Below are 24150 nucleotides of genomic sequence, written 5' to 3'. Positions count from 1 at the left end.
AAGAAAAGTGACTTAGTGCTGTGGTTAGCATTAATTTTGGATTTCCTTTATTTCTTCAAGTAATTAGTACATTTTTATGACCTGTTAATTCTGACTTGTGAATTATATATAAACCAACAAAAATACACTATGAGCTGTTCCCTGCTGCGTTCACTGAAACAGAGTTGCTTGGGATTGCATCTGTACATGTATTCAACTAAAAAGAGTCTCATCCACCAATAGAGGACTGGGCTCTTTTTGTGGACAGCTTTAATGCATGGCAAAAAAGAAAAACTCTCTGCTGTGTACACTGTTAAGAAGCAATCCAAGACCCTTAATTTATAGATTATTTAAAAATAAACAATCAGCATTTATACCAAATGCTTAAATATTGGATTTCTAAAAGCCATTTAATGGGATGGATCTCTGTGCTGAGCCTGCTTTTTCAGTAGAACTGAATGGTTCTTCAGTGAAGGACTCTAGGTACATATACCACCAACTGACTTGAAACACAAAAGTGACAAAATGCTTCCCAATTCAGCTTGTGCTGAGAGAATGGGATACTTCTGCGAAATCTTCATCCAAAACCAGATGTTTTCACCCAGTCATGTTATTGTGAAGCCTCACAGCTTTCAGATGGCCACTGCCAGTCCCCAGAGAGTTTTCAGACTACTACTGAATGCCTTTAATTTGCATATTAAAAGACAGGCAGACTTGCTTTATACGTTTCTTTTCTGCAATTCCTCATAGTTAGCCCCATATGTAGAATTTTCTCTGCAGATGGTATGATAACGTGTGCATGGGAATGTCTCCACTAATACCGCCTCTATTTGTTTGCCACACAACAAACTATCCCCAGTGTCCAATATTTCTCTCATTAAATGTTTTAAAAAAGTTTTGCATTTAGTAAAGACATCTGGTAACTGGTCAAGCCTTTATGGAAATCTGACGTTTAAGACCAGAGCTGTGCATTTTCCCTTATTGAGGAGCAGAACTATGTCTCAGGTTTATGGACGTCCATTGTATGACTGTGTAAATTAGCCCTGCACATTCAAAGAAATTTGTGCTGCAGCTGTGAACTGCACAGGCCTCTGAATACATTGTACTTTGGTAATGTAGTCCAGATAGAGAAAATAAACAGGTTAGCGCATAGAAGGCCATCAGGAGACAGACTGTGTCCATGGAGAGAGGCACTGTTCCAATGAATGAGTGATACCAGCTCAGGCTTAGATGGCCAATCAATCACAGCTGAGAGTAACCCAGCTGGCAAAGCTGATCCATCTGCTGATAAGACATTTGGGTTATTTTAGCAAGTTTAAAAGCGTTTGTGAAATTTGATTATAGACAAAGAAAAAATTAGAACCTTCTCTGTATGCCACGTGCCATCCTAAATTAGCAACTAATGAAAGCAGATTGAATTTGAGGGATTTTAAAATAAATTAAGTTAATGATAACACATTCCAAATAGTACATTAAAAATCAGTTTGTAGTAATAGTTTAACAGATGCTGGCATTTTTATTATTAATTATGCATTTTATTGTCATATGATTATTGTCAAACAATATTTGACACCAAAACCTATGTAAATGATTCACACATATTTATATTGTAAAGATGATTTTAGTGTGCTGATTTCAGTACACTAAGTAAATATACTTTTTATTTGAGCAGACAAACACAGAATACAGTTCTATTCATGTAAGACTGTACAGAAATCTAAATATAAAGGGAAAACCTTTTTTTAAAAACAAAATTAAGAAAAAAACAGCTGCCACATTAGAAGGCTAAGATTTTTTAAACTAATATTTCCTTAATTAGCAGCCGAAGGAAAAATATTGATACGTACAGTTAACAAACAATTTTCCTTTATCATTTATATTGCTATGGAACATAGGGGGAGGCAAATTATGATGCTAATGTGTTGCCAACCAATGAAAATAAAAACTGAGAACATATTACTTGTGCAAAACCTGCAGAGTATGTGGATTTCTCTTTAAAATTTGAAAAGGCTCATCTTTAAAAAGAATCACTGGGGTTATTATATCAATCAAATCACAGTACATGAAGCCTTAACATTTCAAATTCCAGTGATTATAGCTGGAGGTCCCATAAGTATCTCCAAATGAACATTTGGGTGGCAATTGTATATTGCCATAACATGTCAGATCAGTCAGATCACAGCTCTCCAAATCAAAGATTGGTACATTTATCTGTATAATCACCTAAGGTTTTTTAGGTCACCATAATCTTTGCTCATTCAATAAATGTTAATATTGTAAATGACAGCTCTCCACTGCTCTCAAAGCATCTTTTAGCATCATATAATCAGAAAGATAAGTGAATTTATTTCAAAGTAGTTTTTATTTTATTTTTTTTACAATGGGGCTCATTTAATAATTGTTAAATTGTATTCTTGCCAAACTCCATAAGTTCAGAATGCATGACTGGCAAATGAAAGTGAATAGAAATTACCCTCTTTGCTTCTAACGGGCATGAAAAGCTCGGACATGGAAGTAATTCTGTATTCATCATGCACGCTTACCATTTCAGAACTAACACTTTCCAGTGAGTCTCCTTATTCAAGTTTCAGCGAGGTAGCCATGTTAGGGCTTGTCAACACTTAACTGGACATTGATGCTCGGGAGATCAATCTCTTGGGGGTTGATTTAGTAAGTGTAGTTAAGAACATGCTAAATCAACTGTTCATTTCTTTCCCCTTGACCCCAGTACTCTTTGAGGGCATTAGGAGTAAGGGAACTTGCGTTTTGGGGACGCCACAGATATTCAGCTTAAGGTACATCAACTCCACCTATGCTATTCACATAGCTGGAGTTGCGTATCTGAAGTTGACTTTCTCCCTCAGTGTAGACCTGCATTTAGTTTGTTTCAGCAAAAAAACACTGAGGATTCCATTCGCACCGTAAAGACTAACAAATTTATTAGGCTATAAGCTTTTGGCTGCAGCCCACGAAAGCTTATGCCCTAAGAAATTTGCTAGTCTTTATGGTGTCACAGGACTCCTTGTTGTCTTCTCATTCAAGTTTCATAGCTTGCACCAGCTAGTAATCTTCTGTTCTGGCCATAGTTCACAAGTGCCTTATTTCAACTTAATTTTCTAATACTCATGTACTTAATAAGTGCATATAATCCATATTTGGAAAATATCCATTACCAAGAATTCTGATTCTAGCCGTAGATTACTCTTGGCTGACTCATAGTACATTGTTTAACTCTAAAAATAAAGTAGGGTTTTATACAAAGGACCATTTTTATAGCAGCAGAGGACATTAGGTTATGTTTTGAGAAATAACCTAATTTGTTTTAATTAGTTACAGAGACACCCTTGGATTAAAAGCAATGGCTTTAAAGACAGCAGATAAATATGTAGCTCCTCAACAGGTATGTGTCAACATAATGATTCTGAAACCAATGAAATGAAGGCAGTGTACACCAACTGAGGGTCTGGCCCAAATGTCTATCTGTGTTATGAATAGTTTGGCGTCTAAAGATTTGGGAATTTTAGATACTGGACTTCCTTTTCAAGCTGCTTTTTTTCTGCAAGGCTCTCAGCTCAGACAATGAAAAGTAGAGTCTTTTTCATCCCTGTGGTTCTTCTGATCTAGCACAATGCTGCAGTGCTGAGGGATGCTGAACTGAAGTTAACTGCTTTTTCCTTGGTGACTTTAGTGAGAGATCTTCCAAAAGATTTACTTAAGGCTGAAGAAGAAACAGTGCCACCTCCATTGACAATTCCTCAGATTCTCACCAGGCTTGCATGTTTTGTCATTACCAGACTGGTTAGGATTTGTTTTCCCATATAAGTTGATCATTGGTATGCAAAGTATTTTGATTGTGGAGTCTCAGAGTGCTGCTTTCCATGGCTGCTCTCTGGTTTGTTACCTGCAATCTGCTCTGCAGTATATGTAGAAATGGGGCATGCTTTCGGGCAGGGTTTCCCAAACTTTATATAGTTAGGAACTGTTTTTGTTCAGTAGCTTTTTTTGCAGCCAAAAATATAAACGTATATAAAAAAAGAATGAAAAATGAATAAATGTTCACTGTTTATTATTTATTCACAGTAACAATAGTACATAGTGATAATCTGTATATTTTCTAAGTACGTGTATTTTTTTTTTCCAAGGACCGGTACTGGGCCGTGGACTACACTTTGAGAAACGCTGCTTTGGGTATTCAAAATCTCCAATTTTCTTGGATCATTTGACCAAATAGTAATCTTGGGCATCCCAGTACATGGCCTGTTATCTGAACTGACTTCCGTAGCTTCATTTTTAGCAATAGCAATCTTTCATAGTCCTTAATATTTGACATATGATCCTGCTATTCAATCTTCAGCCTTATTTTGAGGCAGTACTGGTGGAAGTGGTCTAGTGACTTCATTCAGTTCCTACGGGCAGTATTGGAATTTCGTATCAGATACATTCATTTGATTCTTCATCATAAGAAGTACTGAGAACACCCTAGAAGTAACAAGGTTTCTTCCTTGATTACTTACACTCTACCCTTGTGGGCTATGGTGTAATTCCAACACAACCTATAAACTAGCTGGAATTGAGTAAACCATTTACAGTGAATAATGTAGTGCACAAATGTAGTCTTTTGTTTCGTTCATGATCGGCTCATGAGCAGTTTACAATGTGTTTCACTTCATACATTGTTCTAAGTTATCTGCCAAGTAATTCTAGCATATAATTCTAGCTTTATAGACAGTGAGCCATTCTTTGTGATATTCAAGATGTATTAGTGGGTTCTGCTTAACATATAGGTCACAGGGCTTCCTTTTCCTTTTATGTGTGAGTATCACTCTCAGAATCAGATTTTTGATGCAGACACTTTTTGTATGTGTTTAAAATTCACCTTTTGCATATATACTCCACAATAGTCTTAAAATTTTCTGTTTCCATAAATGTTTCTGCCTCATGTCTTGCAAATAAATAAAAACTTATTTTAAAAATTAAGGAGACACAAATGGAAAAGTACAAAACAATATAAATTTCCAACAACCAAAAATGACTGTTACACAAAGATTTATCTGCTAAACTGCATGACAATCAAGCAGGTAAGCTTGTGGCCTCAAGCTCATTGCTGAAGCTAGTCTCCTGTCTGCTGTAATGCTATCTCCAGGGCTTAATTAGTAAAGGAGGAGGTATCAAGGCTCAAGAAATTAGGTGCCAAGGCTCTAGCAATTTTTTTAAAACATTCATAACTGATACAGCAAGGCCAGAGGTGACAGGGCAATGAACTGCCAAGCCTAGAAGTGCCGGGGCTCAGCACAAATGAAGCACTTAGCACAAATGAAGCACTTGCGATCTCTCTTCTCTCCCCTGCCAACATACGCTACCAGTGTGGGGATCCTGGGGAGGCATCAGCCATGTGCTCCAGCCCCACTCCCTCCCTGCCACTGCTCCACCCATGGCCCACCTCATCCCTGCCCTCCCATACCTCTGCTCTGTCCCACTCACCATTCCCTTCCCACTTTGCAGCCCCCTAAACCAGAGCTTGTGTGCGTCCACCAAGGCGCTTTTCAAGTAACACAATTCAACAACTAAAGCCTTTTCAGCTTGTATTAAGTCTAACAATTTTTTGGGGAAAAAGCTTTTCTGCCACACATTCTTACCATTGAAAAAGATTAACATTTACAAATAAAGTGACTGAATACATGAGCATTTGTTTAGAGAATTGAGAACAGAACACACACTGCTGAGTGTAGTGGAAGTATTTCCACTGCTGTGAAAGGGGCTTCTCACATCTATAAATTGTGTGCAGAGTTGGACTTCAGCTGTGCGTGGATATGAGTGAAAACAAAACTTTGGCTGGAGATAGCAGGATTATAGTCACAGAACGAGCTGGCACATGCATTATGAAAGAAAGCTATTTTGACCTACGTTTAACCCTGCACTTTTGTATTGCCTCAGCAGTCCTCACCTGGGTGGGCCTGGTGGGAGATGCTGATAGGTTCCACTTTGTCAAACAGTGATTGAGACATCATGTAAAACTAGTGATCTTAGTGATATTAAAATGAATGTAATTTTTACCAGTACCTGATCTTGACATCTCTGGTAAAAGGTATAAAGATGAACATTTGTTTCTAAAATGAACAATTCTACTAGGGCAAAACAGCGTCCTTGTCTCAGTTGTTGAATTGCATCATTTGAAAAGCACCTAACATTCAGGTTTATTAAAAAGGTCTTTCCAATTAACCAAGCAGCTGTGTTTCAGATTACAAAAACAATCACAGACCTGCTCAGAACCATAAATTGGCCATTAGCTATGCAAAGATTTTCACCTCTCCTCAGATCAAGATGTTCTCCTAGCCAACTTACAGGATGTAGGACTCCATTTTATGAAGTTAAACTACTTTAGTCTGTGACATTTAAGATTAGCAGTTTCGTGAACTCCCTCTATTGCATCTTGTTTCACTCATCGTACAATTCAATCAATTGTTTTAAAACAACTGTGTTTGCGAAATGTGCTTTTCAGAGCTTGAAAACAAGAAATGAATATTGAGAAAGGCTCCTTATTTCTACAGAGAGGCAGTGCATAATATTTGCATAATACAATATCAGAAGAAACAAATTGTACCAGCATATGGAGACAAGTGCTAATGCTGTGTAGAAGTGGGAAAGATTGTACTATTTCAGAGAAATAATGAATCTATATTTTGGACAGGAAAAAATAAGAATTTGTCTCTAGAGGAAATATGAACGAAGAAATATTGACTCATGATTCTTTTCAGTGTTTGTTAAGATTTTTCAAGATCTGATACTGTACATTAATAAAACATGCACCTTAAACTATTCAATCAGAAAAGAGGTCATTCAATGCCCTGGCAGGACATGGATTTTGAGCAAGCAATTCATAGACTGTGTTCCATTTACAGTTATATGAATCAGTGTGGCAAAAAATGCACAATGTTAGGCAATAAAATACAAAGCACACCCAGTCACTCATGAAAAACACATATGACAAAGACAAATCATTGAACAGAAGTGGCCTAAAGGTGACATGAAAAAGAAGAAATCCTGGATCTGCTCCTGCAATCACTACACATACAGAACTGCTGTTGAAATCAATAGGAGGTGATTAAGGCACTAGTCTGGCACTCAGGAGAGAACGGTTCAGTTCTGTATTCTGTCACATACTGATCGTAACAAAGTCATCATTTCTTTATTCCTTAGACCCCATTTGTTAAAAGCAGGTACTAAAAGTTGGGGGCAGATGAGGCTGTGTTGTCTATTCAGAGCAGGATTTTCAAAGGCACCTCCATTTGTAAATTTCTGCTTCTATAAAAAGTCAGCAGGGGTTTTACCATTGACTTCAATGGAAGCAGAGTTAGGGGAGAGCTGATCACTTCTGAAAATTCCACCTGTGACATGGTACTACCTTTCCTATGAGGATATACAGCACCTCGCACAAAGGGGCCCAGATCTCAAACTGGGCCTCTAGGCACTGTTGTAATACAAGCATTAAGCAATACTACAGGGAAGGCTATATAGGCCCATGTCTTCTGTCACAGTAGGCTGCATGCCTTCTGCATTCTAAGGAATCAATGACGTGTATGTTTCGTAAGGGGCATGTGTTTCCCACTTTATTAATGTACAGTATCAGATTAGATTGCATAGGAGTGGTGTACTTAGAGCTGCCTGGCAGCAGCTCTGAGTTGAGCGGGAGCCAATGCTGACCTTTAGAAACAGGCAGAACCAAGCAGATCAGTAGTGTGGGAGAGAACCTGCTCAAAAATTAACAGTTCAGAGAGATTCCTTACACAGGCAAATCTTCCATCTAGCCTGGCTGACATGGATATGTGTGAGCAAGGATATTCATTATGCAACGGGACAGCCTTTTGGCAGATATTCTAAGAACACAAAAAGACAAAGCAGGGAGAGAGTAACAAAAAAAGAGTTGAGAATTGGTCCTGAACAATTATAAATAGAATACATCTATAATATTTCTAAGACACCTTAGAAATATTACAAATGTTACAAATTACTCCAACTTGCAGGGCAAAAAAATGCAAGGACTCACTGATCTTAACAGGACTTAATTGCTATGTAACTAATAAATTAACTGCATATATTTTTAACTTAAAAAGTTTTCTCTCTGCATTCCTTTCATATGCAAAGTTCTGTGTCCTGATGGTGCAAGTGCTGTCTGAGTAAAGAGAATACAGCATGCTACTTAGAGAGAATGAAATTTTTTCAAATATACAGTATGTGCTTAGCAGGCTGAACACACTGAAAACAGTACTGTATTCCCTTTCCCACATTTACTGCCTCCTAAACCTCAGTCATTGCCTTCTTGATTGATTAAAATCTCCCACAAAGCACTAGGCTAGAGACTTCAGTAACACCACTGATAAGTGCTGTGACAAAGAGTTTGGCAATAGGTAAAAGATTCATTAATTCATAGTAATAGATTCAATGATTCCAAGGCCAGAAGGGCCCATTGCAAGCAGTAGAACCTGCCATAAATAATTCCCTGAGCAGAACTTGTAGAAAACATCCCTCCAATCTTCCTTTTAAAATGGTCAGTGATGGAGAATTCACTATAAAGTTTGATAAATGATTTCATTGATTAATTACTCTCACTGTTAAAACAGTGACTCCGTATGGTGCAATCCTCTAATATTAGCCTTTTATGAAAAATACCATTACTTACAAATGTGTTACGGAAAGAAAAGAAATAGTTTTCAAATGTGATGAAATTCCAGTGGTTTAAGTTGGGATATTTCTCTAACTCCCACACCCAAATATTGATTCAGCCATAACATCATTCATTTTTGGTCATACCCATTCACATGCCTAATGCAAAAACCAAAACCAGCCAACCAACCAACCAACTAAAACCAAAAACCCCAAACAAATGAAAACCAAAAAACCCTTATTCTCCGTTTATATCCTAATAACAATATCTCATCTATTGATGGGACATAGATTCACAATTCTTATTATACATATTGCTTGTATAATATCTGACATTATAGTGAAAGCAATGTCCACTGCACATTCATCATATTTTCAGGTTGATTTTTATACACCAGTCAGAAGCAATAGTACATATGGTCCCATAGGGAGTACCTCTGTTATTTTCTCCCCTTCAGTAGTGCCATAAAGACAGCTACAAGTGAAGCACTGTACATAAAGTAACTATGTAATTTTAGTTAGGAGAGAATAATGCCATAGATTTCAGTTGTGTCTGGATTCATTCATTTTATAGCATGGTGAACAAAGGGAGATTATATTTTGAAATAGTCCATAGCATTGTCTTTATTCAGATCAGTGAATTCCTTTACAGGCAACACATCCATGGGGGAGTTTCCCATATGGTAGATTTATAAATCATCAGGTTATTGAGGGGTTCTACAGACTTTTCCACTATGGTGCCATCTGAGTAGCAATGAAAAGGAATTATCATGGGAGTGGCAACTTTCCTCTGGCTTCCTCACTGCATATTTCCATCAAAACCTATGGTATATTAAAAACAAACGGTGCTCCTATTTTGGGCATGCAGCTGGACCAGCTTGGACTTTGCAATTTCATGTGTTTACTCTCATTCCTTATATTGCAAACTCACTAACATTGTTACATTGGGCATATTTCATTTTTTGTAGTCTTGATAAAATCAGATAAAATCTAGAGCACAGTTTGAGACAAAGTTGGGGAAAGAGTGTGTGAATCAAAAATTCTTTCCATTCTTCAACAAATTTACAACATTTTCTGGCTTGCTTTAATGTCGTACTTGATTCAGTGGATCGGCATCAACTCCAGTAAAAGCAACAGTGAAAAATCACGCCAGTGACAGAGCCAACCCAGCCTGTGCCTATGAAACCTCTGAAGTCTTCCAAAAGGAACTAGGATCTGATCTTACAGTCCTATGTACATCTACAGAACTCAGGTGCCCTACAATCACTGAAGACTGCATTACGACATATACCTGACAGATGAAAGCATTGAGAGCTCTCTGTGTGCCCTACAAGCCAGATTTGAGGAGCAGGCCCAGTGATGTCATCAGGATTAATTACTGAGAATAAGGTATCACAGCCTAAATATAGGCAGTGTCAGCAACCAAGAGGATTGAAAGGCAACAGTTTTTGATGTATCAGAAGTTGTAGCTGCAGGTTGTGGGAAAGGAAGTTCTCCTTCCCTTGCCCTGCACTGTAAGGTTAACCGGTCTCAGTGCAGTGTGTCTGAGAGAAGCTGTGCCTTCTTGATTCTGTGCTGAATCTTATATCAAATATTAATTATGCTTTGAAATGCTTATAGTTCCCTTTTCGTGTAGGATTTCTTATTCGATCAGGGTTTCTTCTGGCCTATTTTTCAAACCTGGGCTCAAGTATTATGTAAAAGAATGAATCATACCATCACCTTTAGATGTCATTACAGTCAGTATATTTCAAGTGGGTATATTTAAAACCAGTTCCAGGTATCAGGGTTGGTAGGCAGGTAAGTGGGAGGGAGGGTACATCAATCAGTTGGGCCAGATTCTGCTCTCCGTTACACAAGTGTAAACCTTGAGGAACTCTACTGAAAGGTGCAGAACTGGGACAGAAAGAGAGGAGAAGGGTAGCTATTATGTGCGGTGTTGACCATTTACTAGAAGCACTTAGCCAAATTCTGCCCCAACTGGTGTTTTTTTAGGACTCTCTATCTTCCACCCATTTTATTTTCCAAAAATCTACTTCTTAGTTCTAAAACTTGATTGCAAGTACATTTAAAAGTTTCACTTATTAAAATGTAATGAAATGAGATTTACCTTCTAGTCCTTAATCTGAAATCTACCTTTATCTGTCTCTTTAAGCTACAGTATTTCGGCAATCGAAAAGTCCCAAAAACCCAACAAAACCCCTTATAAAGTAATCTGGATTTAGCAAGTAATCTTTGTCGACTCTGGCTTAGCAGAGTTAGCTATCCTGGTTAGTTGGGTCAGTGGTGACAATTGTAATTACCAGAGACAAGATTGTACTGTAATTACACTTCAATCTTCAGTGTCAGCTGGACTATAGAACACATATTGTAGATTCTCCCAATTAGAAAGAAGTTAAGGAAAGCACGTTATTTTTACAATAACCATGTTTGTCATTGTATACAAGAAAAATATATGGCAGCAGTTAATTTTTACTCTAAAGCAGCTTCCGGAGTCAAAGGCATTAATCCATAAAGCCCTATTTCTACATGATTTCTCAAAATAATCACAGTACAGAACAAAAAGCAGTCAAGTAGCACTTTAAAGACTAGCAAAATAATTTATTAGGTGAGCTTTGGTGGGACAGACCCACTTCTTCAGACCATAGCCAGACCAGAACAGACTCAATATTTAAGGCACAGAGAACCAAAAACAGTAAGCAAGGAGGACAAATAAGAAAACAAGGATCAACGTGAGCAAGTCAGAGAGTGGGCGGGGGGGGGGGGAAGGGTCAAGCATTAGATCAAGCCAAGTATGCAGACGAGCCCCTATAGTGAGTGACTCACTATAGGGGCTCGTCTGAATACTTGGCTTGATCTAATGCTTGACCCTTCCCCCCCACCCCCCTCTGATTTGCTCACCTTGATCATTTTTTTCTGATTTGTCCTCCTTGCTTACTGTTTTTGGTTCTCTGTGCCTTAAATATTGAGTCTGTTCTGGTCTGGCTATGGTCTGAAGAAGTGGGTCTGTCCCACCAAAGCTCACCTAATAAATTATTTTGCTAGTCTTTAAAGTGCTACTTGACTGCTTTTTGTTTTGATAGTATATAGACTAACACGGCTCCCTCTCTGTTACTAGTACAGAAGAATGTTATTCACCTGAATAGTTGCTAGCTAGTCAGCACATTGCAGCTGCTAGTAGAGGTTGAACTACTCTAGTTTGGCACCCTCTGGTCTGGCAACATACATGGGCCAGCATGATTTTAGTTAGCTGTATATCCACTGATTATGGATGTGACCAAGTTTCCCATAATCCCATAAAGTTTGTTTACAGCCACCAGTTCTGGCTTTCAGAGTTCTGTGCTGTTACTTAGCTCTAATTTACCCCTAAATGTCTTCTAAGAGGCCAATGAACAGTGAAAGTGTTGATAATACTTCTAGACTATATTGATCTCCTGTCGTTCAGCAAATTCTCTGGTTTGGCACCAGCCAGGCCCATAGGGTGCCAGACTAGAGAGGTTCAGTTTGTGTTTGTGCTGATATTCTTAGACATTACCTTATAAAATATCAGTCTTCAAAAACATAAACATTAAATAAATTAATAATTTCAGTGATTTTAATTTTTAGATCTATCATGTTAAACCTTATGCCATCCATGTGAAACTTGCTCAGAGAACAAGCAAAGGGAATGTGAAAAGCATTAAGGTTTGGCATTTGCTTTAGATTTCCAAGGCATCCGCTAGCTATATTAAGTCTAAGGAGTGCACGTCCAAATCTTGAATGGACCTATGCTTGCCTACAACTGGATGGTATAAACATTTGTTATCAAAACTACTGCAGATAGTAAAGATAAGATACAATACTGCTTCACAGGAAAATTGAAATACTCTATCCTTTACAATCACTAACAAGTATTTCTGGGCTTTTCTGAGGGGGGAAGAATTATAGATTTATATGACTAATTTTTAAAATTCTGTCTCTGACTTCAACTCACCCCTACATTTATCTTAGTGTATTTGGGTTCCAAATAAGGGGATCGTATGTACTCTCCCCAGGATTGGCACATGCACTGTTACTGCCTATTTTTAAGTCTGCTGATCAAGAGGAATAAAATGCTGTTATCTGGGAAAAAAGAAAATAAAAGGAGAGTGAGGAGAAATATTTTTGTGTACTCAAATGAAATATACCCGTGTGCATCATTTAAATTTCATGAATGCAACAGAATACAAAGCAAGATTTAAGTGGTACACAGACCTCTACCCAGAGTGAATCTTTTCCTTATGTGGAAATATCATTAGTTTTTAAAGCCTCAGCTTTGCTTCTTTATAAATATCACATTTACCACAGAGGTCGCGTCTACACTGGCAAGTCCTTTCAAAATATTTTTCGAAAGAAGGGCCTCTTTCAAAATACCCAGCAGAGTGCCTACACACAAAAAGCGTTCTTTCAAAATTAAATCGAAAGAATGTGGCACTCCTTCCAAAAGTGCTTTTCCACTCCCCGTTTCAGGAAGAGCACGTTTGTTCAAAAGCTTCTTTCAAAAGAAAACACTGCTAGATGCTCCATGGGCCCTTTTTTTTCGAAGGAGCAGTCCTCATGATGCCTAATTTTCCGATCCCTGACCCTTTTCCTGCCTGACTAGGGTGCTGGGCGCAGGTGCAGATGGCAGGAGGTCGCCTCCCCTCATCCAGCCCCTCCTGCTCTGCACTCATCATGCTGCCATGGTGCCCACACCCTCCCAGCCTACTGAGCCAGACCACTTTTCTGCAGGCTGCTGGGGCATTCATTCTCAACCACCTACAGAGAAGTGTGGCTCTGTGGGCTGGGAGGGCACAGCAGAATGAAGTGTGGTGAGAGAGACCAGCGGGAGGCGACCTCCTGTGGCCCTTCCCTGCTCCACGTAATCCCCAGCCAGGCTGGTTGGAGATGGGATCAGGGGTCAGGTGGGGGCACAGTAGGGAAGGGGGGGGAGGGCCTAGGGTGCAGGGGGGTTGCCCAGGGTCCCGCACATGGGGCACTGGGGTAGAATGCCCCAGGCTCTGCCCCTCCCCCCTCAGGTTGGCCCTTGGGCAACGTGTGTGTAGTGGTGGCTCAGCTCTGGGCCTTAGGTGGAAGGGGTGGGTCTAGGGCTATCCTCTCCCAGCCAGCCTTCAGCGCCTGCTGAACCATGCTGCATGGGGCTTCGGTCACAGTTTACAGGGGCAGGGGCTCTGGCCACAGCAGTGGTGATCATGACCCAGAGGGCTCGGCCCTTTTAAATTGTTGGGCCCCAGGTCACCTGCCTCCTTTGTCCCTCTTCCTATCCTTCCTCTTGTCAGAGGCCCTGGGCATAAGGAATCTCTGTCTGTCACTGACTGGTCTATCTGCAACATGGGTTATATTGTGGGGAGAAGGAGCAAGTTTTGCAGGCCTGCTACCTCTCCCCCTGCGCAGAGATGGGGAGTAGTGGGAAGAAGAGGGGAGTAAGCAGAATCTGGATTCCACATGCTGTGGTTCCGGTCGGCTGTTCTGTTGAGAGAGCATCTGGGTAGCCCGGCCGCGCTCTGTCAACAGAGAGATCTGCTTTCACGTGTGACCGTGATCTGTCGACAGAGGTTTTGTCAGAAGATCTCTTCCAACAGTAACCTCTGGCGACAGATCGTTGTGGTGTAGACGCAGCCTCCGTGTGCCCAGAGTGGAGGGAGAGGTAATCTGTGCCACATAATGAATGGGCTGGTGCACAGGGCTTCCCACTGGAGTGACGAGGGACTCAGGAACTGAACTGTGCTCCATGCATAAGAACTTGTTACCCGGTCTGCTGCTGGGACACTGCAACTATGCACTGCCCCTTCTTTGAGGCTAGTGGTAAATCCACAACTTACCCTAAAACTGGGAAGGAAATACTGTTTTTATTCTTATTTTTTTTCATTTTCAGGAATTTTTCTAGTCAATTGACCACTACAGAAAATAGAAAATTCTAGAGTGATACTAACTGTAGCTCACTGGAACCTTAATCTGTTGCTCCTGAATCCTTTTACATGACTGACATCTATGACAATTCCCATAAGAATTTGTCCGCAAATTGACACTAAAACTGAAATTTTTGTTTTGCTAAATTTTTCCAAGTTATACTAGTTTTCTTTCATTCTTTCCTTCTCCCTTACAGTACATATCTCACCTTTCATTGCCAACAGTGTCAATGTAACCTCAGAGACTTTGGAAGTCTATCTAATTTCAAGGCTCCAAATTATTTTCTTCTCTACGTTATTGTTATTGAATCTTATCTGACATTCATGCCTGTTAGGGTTGCCAATCCCCTGGGACTGGCCTGGAGAGTGTTCACTGTAAGCTGGGTGTTTGTGCAGCCGCTCAGGAGAAATTCAAATTCTGCCCAGCTGATTAGCAGAGCACCCAGAGCTAGGCTTTGGTTTCTACTGGTGGTGCATATTCACGCATGCCTCCATGCACATAAAAAATTTACTTTGCACATGGATGGAAAAGAGTAAAGGGAACATTGACTTGGAGTCTTATGGAATTGGCATCAATCTCCTGGTGCCTGCAGAAAGCAATCCTACATATTTTAATAGTATATTTTAAGAAAATGACATTAGGTCATGTTGGATCTCCTGAAACAGCTTCCATCAGAGTTGGCACTGCTAGCCTTGATTTCCAATATTGAATAAGATAATAACACTCTAGTGCAAATATGAAGTGCTACAAGATGTAGTTATTTTCCTCAGAATAAAAAATGAAATACTGTATTACAGTAAAAGCTCTGTTATCCAGCATTTGGCTAACCGGCACATTTAGTTAACCAGCATACCCAGCTGGGGCCCTGGTGTCCTGGCTGAGGCTGGCTGCCGTGGGGCTGGCTGCCACGGGGCCACTATTTCAGCTGGGGCCAGCTGTCACCAGGCTAGTGTCCCAGACAGGGCTGGCTGCTGTGGGACTGGTGTCCAACCACCCACTGCCTGAGTAGGGGTGGTGGGTAGAGCAGGGCCAGCTGCTGGCCCCAGCTCTACTAACCAGCACATTTTATCATTTGCCATCCTCAGTTCTCTGGGGATTGCAGATAATAAAGCTTTTATTGAATGCCCTTTTTTTTTTTATTTACAAAAGCTCAGTTTTGCATTTGAAAATAAGGCCACTCAGGCCTTGAGCAAGGAAATTATGTAAGCACATGCTTAATTTTACTCATGTGGGGATTCCCAACAAGGTCAGTAAATCTACATATTTAAAATTAGGCATAGGCTTACTGCCATGCTAGACTGAAGCCTCAGAAATTTCCAGAGGTTATAACATTATATTCACAATCCAGATGCTGCCCATTTTGGACAACCTTTCAGGTAAGTAACAACTGAGCAATATATCCTTTGTTCATACTCAGCTCTCACATAGTGACAAATAGTTGCTGAAAATATTTTGATTTTTTTATTCTGAGATCAAAAAACCTTGTTAATTAGGCATTACTACCAAACCAATGTCTGAAGTGCATAGAAAACCATAATTAAAATATGACATTACATAGTATGTGAGGCAACCTGCTTTAAAAATGTCTTAAGAACAGACTTTCTTGAACGTGCACTGCAGAGACTTAAAAAATCATTGTCATGGGATCTAGCCACTCAGATTACCAACACCTATTTTCAGTAAAGGATTAATCAGACTGGAAAACTAAAGACAAAACTGTCTCTCCCTTGCTAAAGAACTCAGTATTCAGCCACTTCATTTCATTTATATTTGACTTCACCCTTCACAAATATAAACAGGAAAAAGTAACTTTGGGGGATTCCAGAAGGCTCATACTAATGTAGTGAGAAGAGGTTTGTTGCAGCAGAAATACATAAAAGGCTGATAAAAGTTCTTGGCCACACCAGTCCAAGGCAATGAATGTTATTAGCAATGCTTACCTGTCTGAGGGGGCTGTCCTTGCAGTAATAAAACTAGTGAGGGAAAAACAAAAAAAGGGAAACAGGTCAATTCACATAATTATATTTGTTGTACACATGCATTTGTGTTGACTTTGACATGGCACTATTACCTTAGTTAGAACTGAATTATTCTGCTAAAGTTTTCTAACTAATTCAGTAGTTTTTCTCAACTACTTTTTACAGTATCTGTTCAAAAACACCCAAAAAGCTTGCTGTTAGTAACTTGCTGAGTTTGCAGAGCACATTCCTTATTTTCAACTCGCTCAGCAAGCTTAGAACAAAGCACACAGATGGATGTGCTATTTTGATGCAATTAACTGTATATATAGACATTCTTATTATACTTTTACAGTTGGTAAAGAAACATTTAGTTTAGAAATAACACTACATGATCAATGTTTCAGCGCTTTAATTACTGTCAAATGTATACACATTTTCCTGGGATCCTGCTTTTGGCTTGAAGACATTTTTCTTTCTTTAGCCAAAGAAGAAATGCTTCTGCAAAATTTAAAAAAAAAATCTTCCTAGAAAACAACATAATGTGAGTTAAAAATAGGTATTTTAACACTGAATATACCAGAAAATATTAAAATTGTTTGGGCTCCAAATAATTTTTTAAGTCAAAGTTGATAAATTTTATTTAGAATATCCTCTCCAAGGTATTAATGATGCCTCTGTAAATGTTATTATTTCATATTCAACAGTATTAGCATTCACAGATAATTTACTTTAATAACTGAAAAGCATGAAAGTGTGTTAAAATCCTCTTAAATGAGTTTTAAGTTACACCATATTATCCTATTTTAGTTAGCTCTGTGCTTTGTATTTCATTTTCTTCTAGTGAAAACAAAGCTTTCAGTGTTTTAAATAGGTTCAATATAATCAAAGCCTTAAAGTGACCAAATCTTTTATCATCATATGTACACAGATCAATCGGCTTGTGCAAATTAGAGGAGTTTTGATGAATGCTAGTGCACTAGGCTTGTCTCTTAATAAAGCAGCAACATGTATCAGGACCAGGGGAAAACCTTTCTTTTTGTAGTTTGAATTTTAAAGTAATCTCTCAGTTTTTAGGCGATAGCTTTTAGAATTAAGCTTGTATTTAATGAAGACAATTCCCCCTGGCAATAGCTGCACTGAGGCTGAGTCACCTTTATAATTAAACTTTTATGTATGTAGGAGAAAGCATCTTAGCCCCCACTACTTTTGATATTTTTAATCTGAACATTTTAAGACTCTCTTCTTTAAATCAAAACTGAATGGCCAAAGTAAAATTCTTTACTAATGGGATTATTAGATTAAGTTTTGTGCAGTCCTGAAACCCAGATAATTTGATGTACTTTGTATTCAGTACAAAGAACCAGGTTACCTACCAAAAAGCTTAGTGTGGTGTAATCGGAAGGACACACCAACTTTTCCATGAGTTGTAAGATGAAGATTCCAAAGTTTAATTATTCATTACATGGATATACATGAGATCAGCACTCACTGTAACTCGTCAAAACTGTCTAGACAAAATTTATTGTTACAGCTAATGCTATTCTCTTAAAGACAAAAAAAATTATGCCATGCCATTTGGTTACACGCAATAATAATGGAAGGCAAGATATTTTACATAATACCAGATGACTGCCCTCTCACTTACTCCAGTGTAAACTAGGCATAACATTACTGAAGTCAGTCACATGACACCAATGTAAAACTGGAGCAAATGCATAGAGAATCAGGTCCCGTTTGCCAGCATAGAAGGCAGTATCCTGCATCTATGGACGTACACAAAATGTAAAACATACAGTATCCCGTACCTATACAGGGGAGTTGACAGATTCACTGGGCCCATGGACACGGTGGGGGGAAGGCTCTGTGCTCCTGGAAGGGGCAGGGCTGCAGCAGCCAGCCCTCAGCACCTCCAGGACACTGCCCTGCCTCTCCCCAGTACTCAGTGCCACCCAGGGCTCTGGAGCATACTGTGCAGGCATTCTGGGGGTGATTTCAAAGGCTTTGGCTGCTGCTGCCGCTGCCATGGAAGCACCGATGGCAGCTGCAAGCCCTGGGCTCTTTTGAATCACTGGCCCCTGAGGCAGTTGCTCCCTTTGCCCCGCCCCATCAGCAGGCCTGCATCTATAAGTACACGCAAAAGGCAAAAATCTATGTTTACTGAATGTAGGCCCATGGTCTACGTCTACATGAGAGGGTTTTGTCGACAAAACTGGGCTTTTATTGACAAAAAAACACAGAGCGGCTACACGCACAATGTGCCTTGTCGACAGTCTGTTGACAAAACTCAACATCTCTGCCAACAGCGTTATACCCCTCCATATCCACATACAACGTCTCTCTCTCGACAGTGTTTTGTCGATAAAAATGCCATGTAGATGCTCCCAGGCCCCTTCTCTCAACAAAGCAGTCCTCCATGGTGCTGGCCAGCTGGAGTTGGGATGTGCCCTCTCCACTGCAAGTGGGACTCTATGATCCTTGCTGCCATAAAGACACAGGCAGCCCCAGGAAGCACATGGCAGGAAGTTAAGGTATGCCTGCCCTCGTTAGCACCACACCCCAGCAGCTACACCCCACACTTTACAAACTATGTTGCTAGCTGCCCATGACCCCCTTGCACTCCCATGGGACACAGGGGAGGGCTCCCAGGACCCCTCCTGTGGGACCAGGAAGTGGGCCCCTTCATGGCCTGGACCAGAGATCTGGGCTCTGCTGGCCCTCTGGGGTGAGGAGGCCGTCCTTCTCAACCCCACGGCCAAATGCCAGAACACCGCCAGCTATGTCTGTGTTACCAGAGCCCTGTCGGTGCACGGCCATCATCCCTGCACCCTTGAGCAGGTGTGGGCAAAATGCATAGAGCTCCACCGGGCCTATCCACAGGCCCAGGATGAGGGGCAGAGGTCGGAGGTGTCAACAGCCAGCTGCTCTTATTACAGACAGCTGGACCAGTTCCTGGGAGGGGGGTGGGGAGGTGATGATGGGGCCCCCAGTGGTGAGACCCTGGACACCGGGGAGAAGCCCCCCCCACATACAGCTGGTGTCCCAGCCCACCCTGGCGGAGCCACAGGAGGACCAGCCCAGAGATGAGGAATCCAGCGTGGGGACCCTCGACATTGTCCTGGTGTCGGGCCCCTCCAGTATGATGACCTCCACATGGGACTTGCCGGACCTGTTTGGGGACTGTCTGGTAAGTACCTCAGGGTCGTACACCCTGGGGTGGGGAGGCACAGACGAGGAGCATTGCAGGCCTTGCCAGGACAGCTCAGGCAGGAACCCATACCATGGGCCCGGCCCGTGCGCCCATGTACACAGCAGTGCATCACACTGTGGGCTGCGCCTGGGAACAGGCGCAGGACTGCTGCCTGCACCCACCAGAGAGCACATGAGCCCCAGGGCCCCAAGGAAGTGGGGGGGCCAGACTGCACCTGCCATGGCTGGGAGTAGGACAGCTGCATGGGGGATGACCCGACCCCAAGCACACCTACAGGGGCCGTGGCTCCTCGTCTGTGGGTACAGCTGCGGGATACAGGCTGCACCCACTGCGGGGGCAGCACTGCGAGCTGCATGTGTGTGTGGGGGGGCCTGGGGAGGGCCTGGATTGCTTGCCATCCATGCCAGGATCCCTGCATGCCTCCTTCACCGCTGGCCACTAGCTGTAATCAGGCTGGTCCTGTGACACCACAGGTTCCCCATGTGGCAAGGCCTGCTAAACAGGGGGCATGGACATGCGCACCCAGGACAGTCACATCCCTCGGACCATGGGTGGGGGCTGCTGCTTGGGAGGGGTGGGGAGACATGGCCTCCAGGGGCGTGCTGGGTGAGGGACTCACCTTCTCCTCATGTTCTCTTACAGCTCTACTGTCCGAGGGCTGAGCCAGCCCTGCCACGCAGGCTGCCAGCCCCAGACATGAGCTGGAGTTGGCAGAAACTGGAGTGGCACCCCCATGAGACCGCAGCCCACCAATGGCAGGGCATGCCTGCACCCAGCAGAGGCATCACCGTCTGGAGGATAACACCCTCCAGACTTACATGGCTGCCCTCCAGTGGCAGAAAGAGCTCTCTGAGCAGCTGCTGTGGTGGGAATAGGACTGGCAGCGGGAGTGGGTGCAGACCTCTGACCAGTGGTTGGCCCGGATCGACCAGCTGCTGGACCTTGTGGAGGCCTGGCTGGCCTGGACTGCTGCACCCATGGCCTGTGCCCCTCCCCTTCCTGCTGCTGCTGTTCATCTCCCTCCCACACCTGCCGCTCCCGCCTCTGGTTCCATGACCCTCATGCCCCATGTCCTCCTCCAGGCCCAGTGGTGGGCCATGGGCAAAGCCAGGATCCATACCCCCAGGGTCCCCCGCTCCCCAGATCTCCCTGCTCCCCCTGCTAATCCCAATCCCACCGCAGCCCTCCCAACCCCCTATCCCCATGATCCCAGCCCCAAGGGGGACCCTGACCCTGGGGCAGAAGGGGATCTCAGGGCTTGTGCAGCTCATAGCCCTCCACCCCCACCCTATACTAAGGTCCCACCCCATCCTGGTTAATTGGCCCCCATGTCCAAACCCCCCACCCCTGCTGTACATAGCAGGCACATTGTCCAGTAAATAGTTGTGACAGATGTTTATTTCTTGCAAAGTTCTACTTTCATTTAGTTAAATCTATTGCTTTTGCACCACCCTGCATCCCTCCTTGTTGGTTAGGGGTTAGGGATAGGCAGTCAAAGGAGGGGTGGTGCTGGGGAGGGGTCCAGGCACGGGGTACCCCCCAGAGGTTGCCTTGGGAAAGTCATTGGGGTCTGTAGGCAAAGCTGTCCTACAGGGCCTCCTGGCTTTGTACCTCATACATGTCCACTTGCTGGTTGTGGGCTGTGCCTGGCTGTTTGTAGGGGCCCCTGGCATCCAGTGTCCATGCTGGGGCAAGTATTCCTCCTTCCACTCCACCAGGCTGTGGAGGGCACAACAGGTGCCCGCAACAGGGAGGATGTTCTGCTCCCTAATGTCCAGCTGGGTTAGGAGGCAGTGGAACCTCCTGTTCAAGCACCTGAAGGCGCACTCGACTGGGTTCCTTGCCCAGGTGAGGTGGGCGTTGAATAGTTCTTGTGTGGGTCCTAGATTCTTGATGTATACGTGGAGATACACATCTCACAGAACTGAAAGGAACTTCAGGAGGTCATCGACTCCAGTTCCTTGCCTGCTTTGCAGGGCCAAGCACCATCCCACCCCACCTTTTTTTAAAATTAACTTATTTTCCCCAGATCCTTAAATGGCCCCCTCGGAGACTGAGCTCACAATCCTGAGCTTAGCAGGCCAATGCTCAAACCACTGAGCTACCCCACCCACCACATAGGGCCTCATGAGCCTTGGCAGGAGTGGATAGGCCTCATCCTTCACCATGCACAAAGGCATCTGTGTCCCGCCCAATGGCCAGCTTCCAGTGGGGGACGCAGGTGCCCACCTCCATCCTCTGGACCAAGCTGCAGTTCTGGAACATCCTGGCGTCTTGGGTCCAGCCTCACCACCCGGCATACACATCCAGGAATTACCCTTGGTGATCCACCAGGGCCTGCATGACCACAGAGTGGTAGCCTTTCCTGTTCACGTAGAGTGTGGCACTGTGGTCTGAGGCCCAGAGGGGGATGTGGGTCCTGTCCAGAACCTCAGAGCATTGGAGAATCCAAGGGCATCAAAACCGGCCACAAGGTCATCCACATCGCTGATGTGGACAAACCTCTGCAACAGGATCTTGTTGATGGCCTGCCCCACCTGTGAAGGGAGAAGACAGGACACACCCATGAGAGACCAGGGAGGATAGCGCCCCTAGGGCTGGTGAGCTCCACAGTCCCGGTTCTCCTCCCCTCTGACCAATCCCCTCTTCCCCCCCTCTCTGTGTGCAGGGCCTGCGGGTGCCTTACCTGCATAAGTACAGCCCCTATGGTGGACTTCCCACGACCAAGTTGGTGGTCCATAGAGCGGTAGCTGTCGGGGTGGTCAGCTTCCATAGGGGGGTGATGACCCACTTCTCAAGGGAGTTGGCAGGCTGCATGTTGGTGTCCTGTCACTGGAGGGCAAGAGCGAGCCCTCCTTGTGCATACTGCAATTCTGTTTCCAATGCTGGTCTCCCTATTTCCCCAATACCAGCCAGTCCCACCAATCTGAGCTGGTAGAGGTACTGCCAGTCCCACCTGAGCCCCTGAGGGTGCGAGGGCGGGTGGGGCACTGGGGCACTGCGAGTGTGCTCCATGGGCTGCCTGTTGCAGTTGTCCCACCAGATGCAGTGGATGATATTGATCAGAATCAACGGCAGCTGGTCCTCAGTACAGGGTGAGCCCAGGGGCTGTTTTGGCATGGTAGAGGTCTGGCAAGAAGTGCTTCTCTCTCAAAAAGCTAGGGAGCCCTGCAGGATCTTTGCTGTCCCTCCAGGACATATGCAAGCCTCGCCATGGGCAGGGAACATGGGTTGGGGGAGGGGGACCCTTTAAAAGGCATGCAGGTCCAGCAATACCAGAAGGTCTTGTCCTCCACGTGAGCCATGCTTCCGGGGTTACAGTGCTGGTTCTGTCAACAGAGCAGATGGAGCGTGTAGATGCTCTGTAGACAGAGTAGATCAAAAAATTCATCTGCTTCTATGCGTAGACACACTGTTGACAGATGTTTTGCCAGGAAATTTCTTCTGACAGCGGCTTCCCGTATAGACGTAGCTATGCAGGCTACAAAACAATTTGGTTAGCTTAAAAATTACTATTCTAGCTGGCTGAGTCACAGTAAGTCCTGTGCAGTAATTAGTATCTAAATACTGTGGAATGAAAGGGCTAAGGTCAGATTATCCTCCACTAACACATACAGGGAAATATACAATTTTAAAATCGATAGTGGAAAATATTTACAAATGCAAACCTGAGGGGGTTTTTAATGCACTACAAACATGGGTTTGTGCAACTCATAGACCAAATCCTATCCTTAAAAATCATACTAAGTAAATGGGTCTACTCATGTGAATCGGGGGCAAGATTTGGTTCCTGTAATTATAATTCAGATTACCAGATGTTACGTGCCGTCTCCTCAAACTGACGGCCAGCATGACCAAAATATGTGCCTGATTCCTGGCACTTAGGCACTTTCATGTTAAATCAGCTGAGCAAGTAGCTTGTGACCCTGCAAAGTTATACCCAGTCTGTGCCACAAAAGACGTAGACATTTGTGGCTCAGACAGTCAGGATCTTGGAGGGATAGCTTTTCAAACAGAACTACTGTTATATCTACTCAAGTGAGCACCACATTTCTTGAAGCCTTCTATGTACTGTGTCCAGAGCAGGAAGATTTCTAGGTAGAGAAATTTTGGCATCAGAGAAGAGTGTGAAATCATATAGCAATTCAAGAGCTGGGCGCATAGGGAAGACAATTTGATTTTGTTTACTTTACATGTTACTATCAGAACCTTTCTAATATACTGGCTGCTGTAGCTTTGCAGTTGTCCACTGTTTGCCGTCAGAAGGATACCAGAGGCTGTCTTCTGCTTTAAGACATACAACATTCTCCTGTTGGCCACTGTGTTTCATTTGTTTCTTAGGCCATGTCTGTACTACCACTCATGCTTGTAAAACTTATATCACTGAGGGGTGTGAAAAAACACAGTCCCGAG

At 43.0% G+C, this 24150-nt stretch overlaps 1 protein-coding gene across 9 annotated transcripts in view; it reads right to left on the bottom strand.

The window, feature by feature from the left end:
• The window catches only part of SEMA6D (semaphorin 6D), a 326428-nt gene that overhangs the window by 76416 nt on the left and 225862 nt on the right, over positions 1–24150 (bottom strand). For all 9 annotated transcript variants that reach the window (XM_075007257.1, XM_075007267.1, XM_075007265.1 and 6 more), the window contains one exon: positions 16509–16541. The gene's annotated coding sequence lies outside the window, so the exon portion shown is untranslated. The remainder of the gene's footprint in view (positions 1–16508; positions 16542–24150) is intronic.

This window comes from Carettochelys insculpta, chromosome 12, assembly GCF_033958435.1.
Source record: "Carettochelys insculpta isolate YL-2023 chromosome 12, ASM3395843v1, whole genome shotgun sequence".
Taxonomy (NCBI): Eukaryota; Metazoa; Chordata; order Testudines; family Carettochelyidae; genus Carettochelys; species Carettochelys insculpta.
Note: the sequence above shows the minus strand (reverse complement) of the source record. Positions and strands in the feature narration are given on the sequence as shown.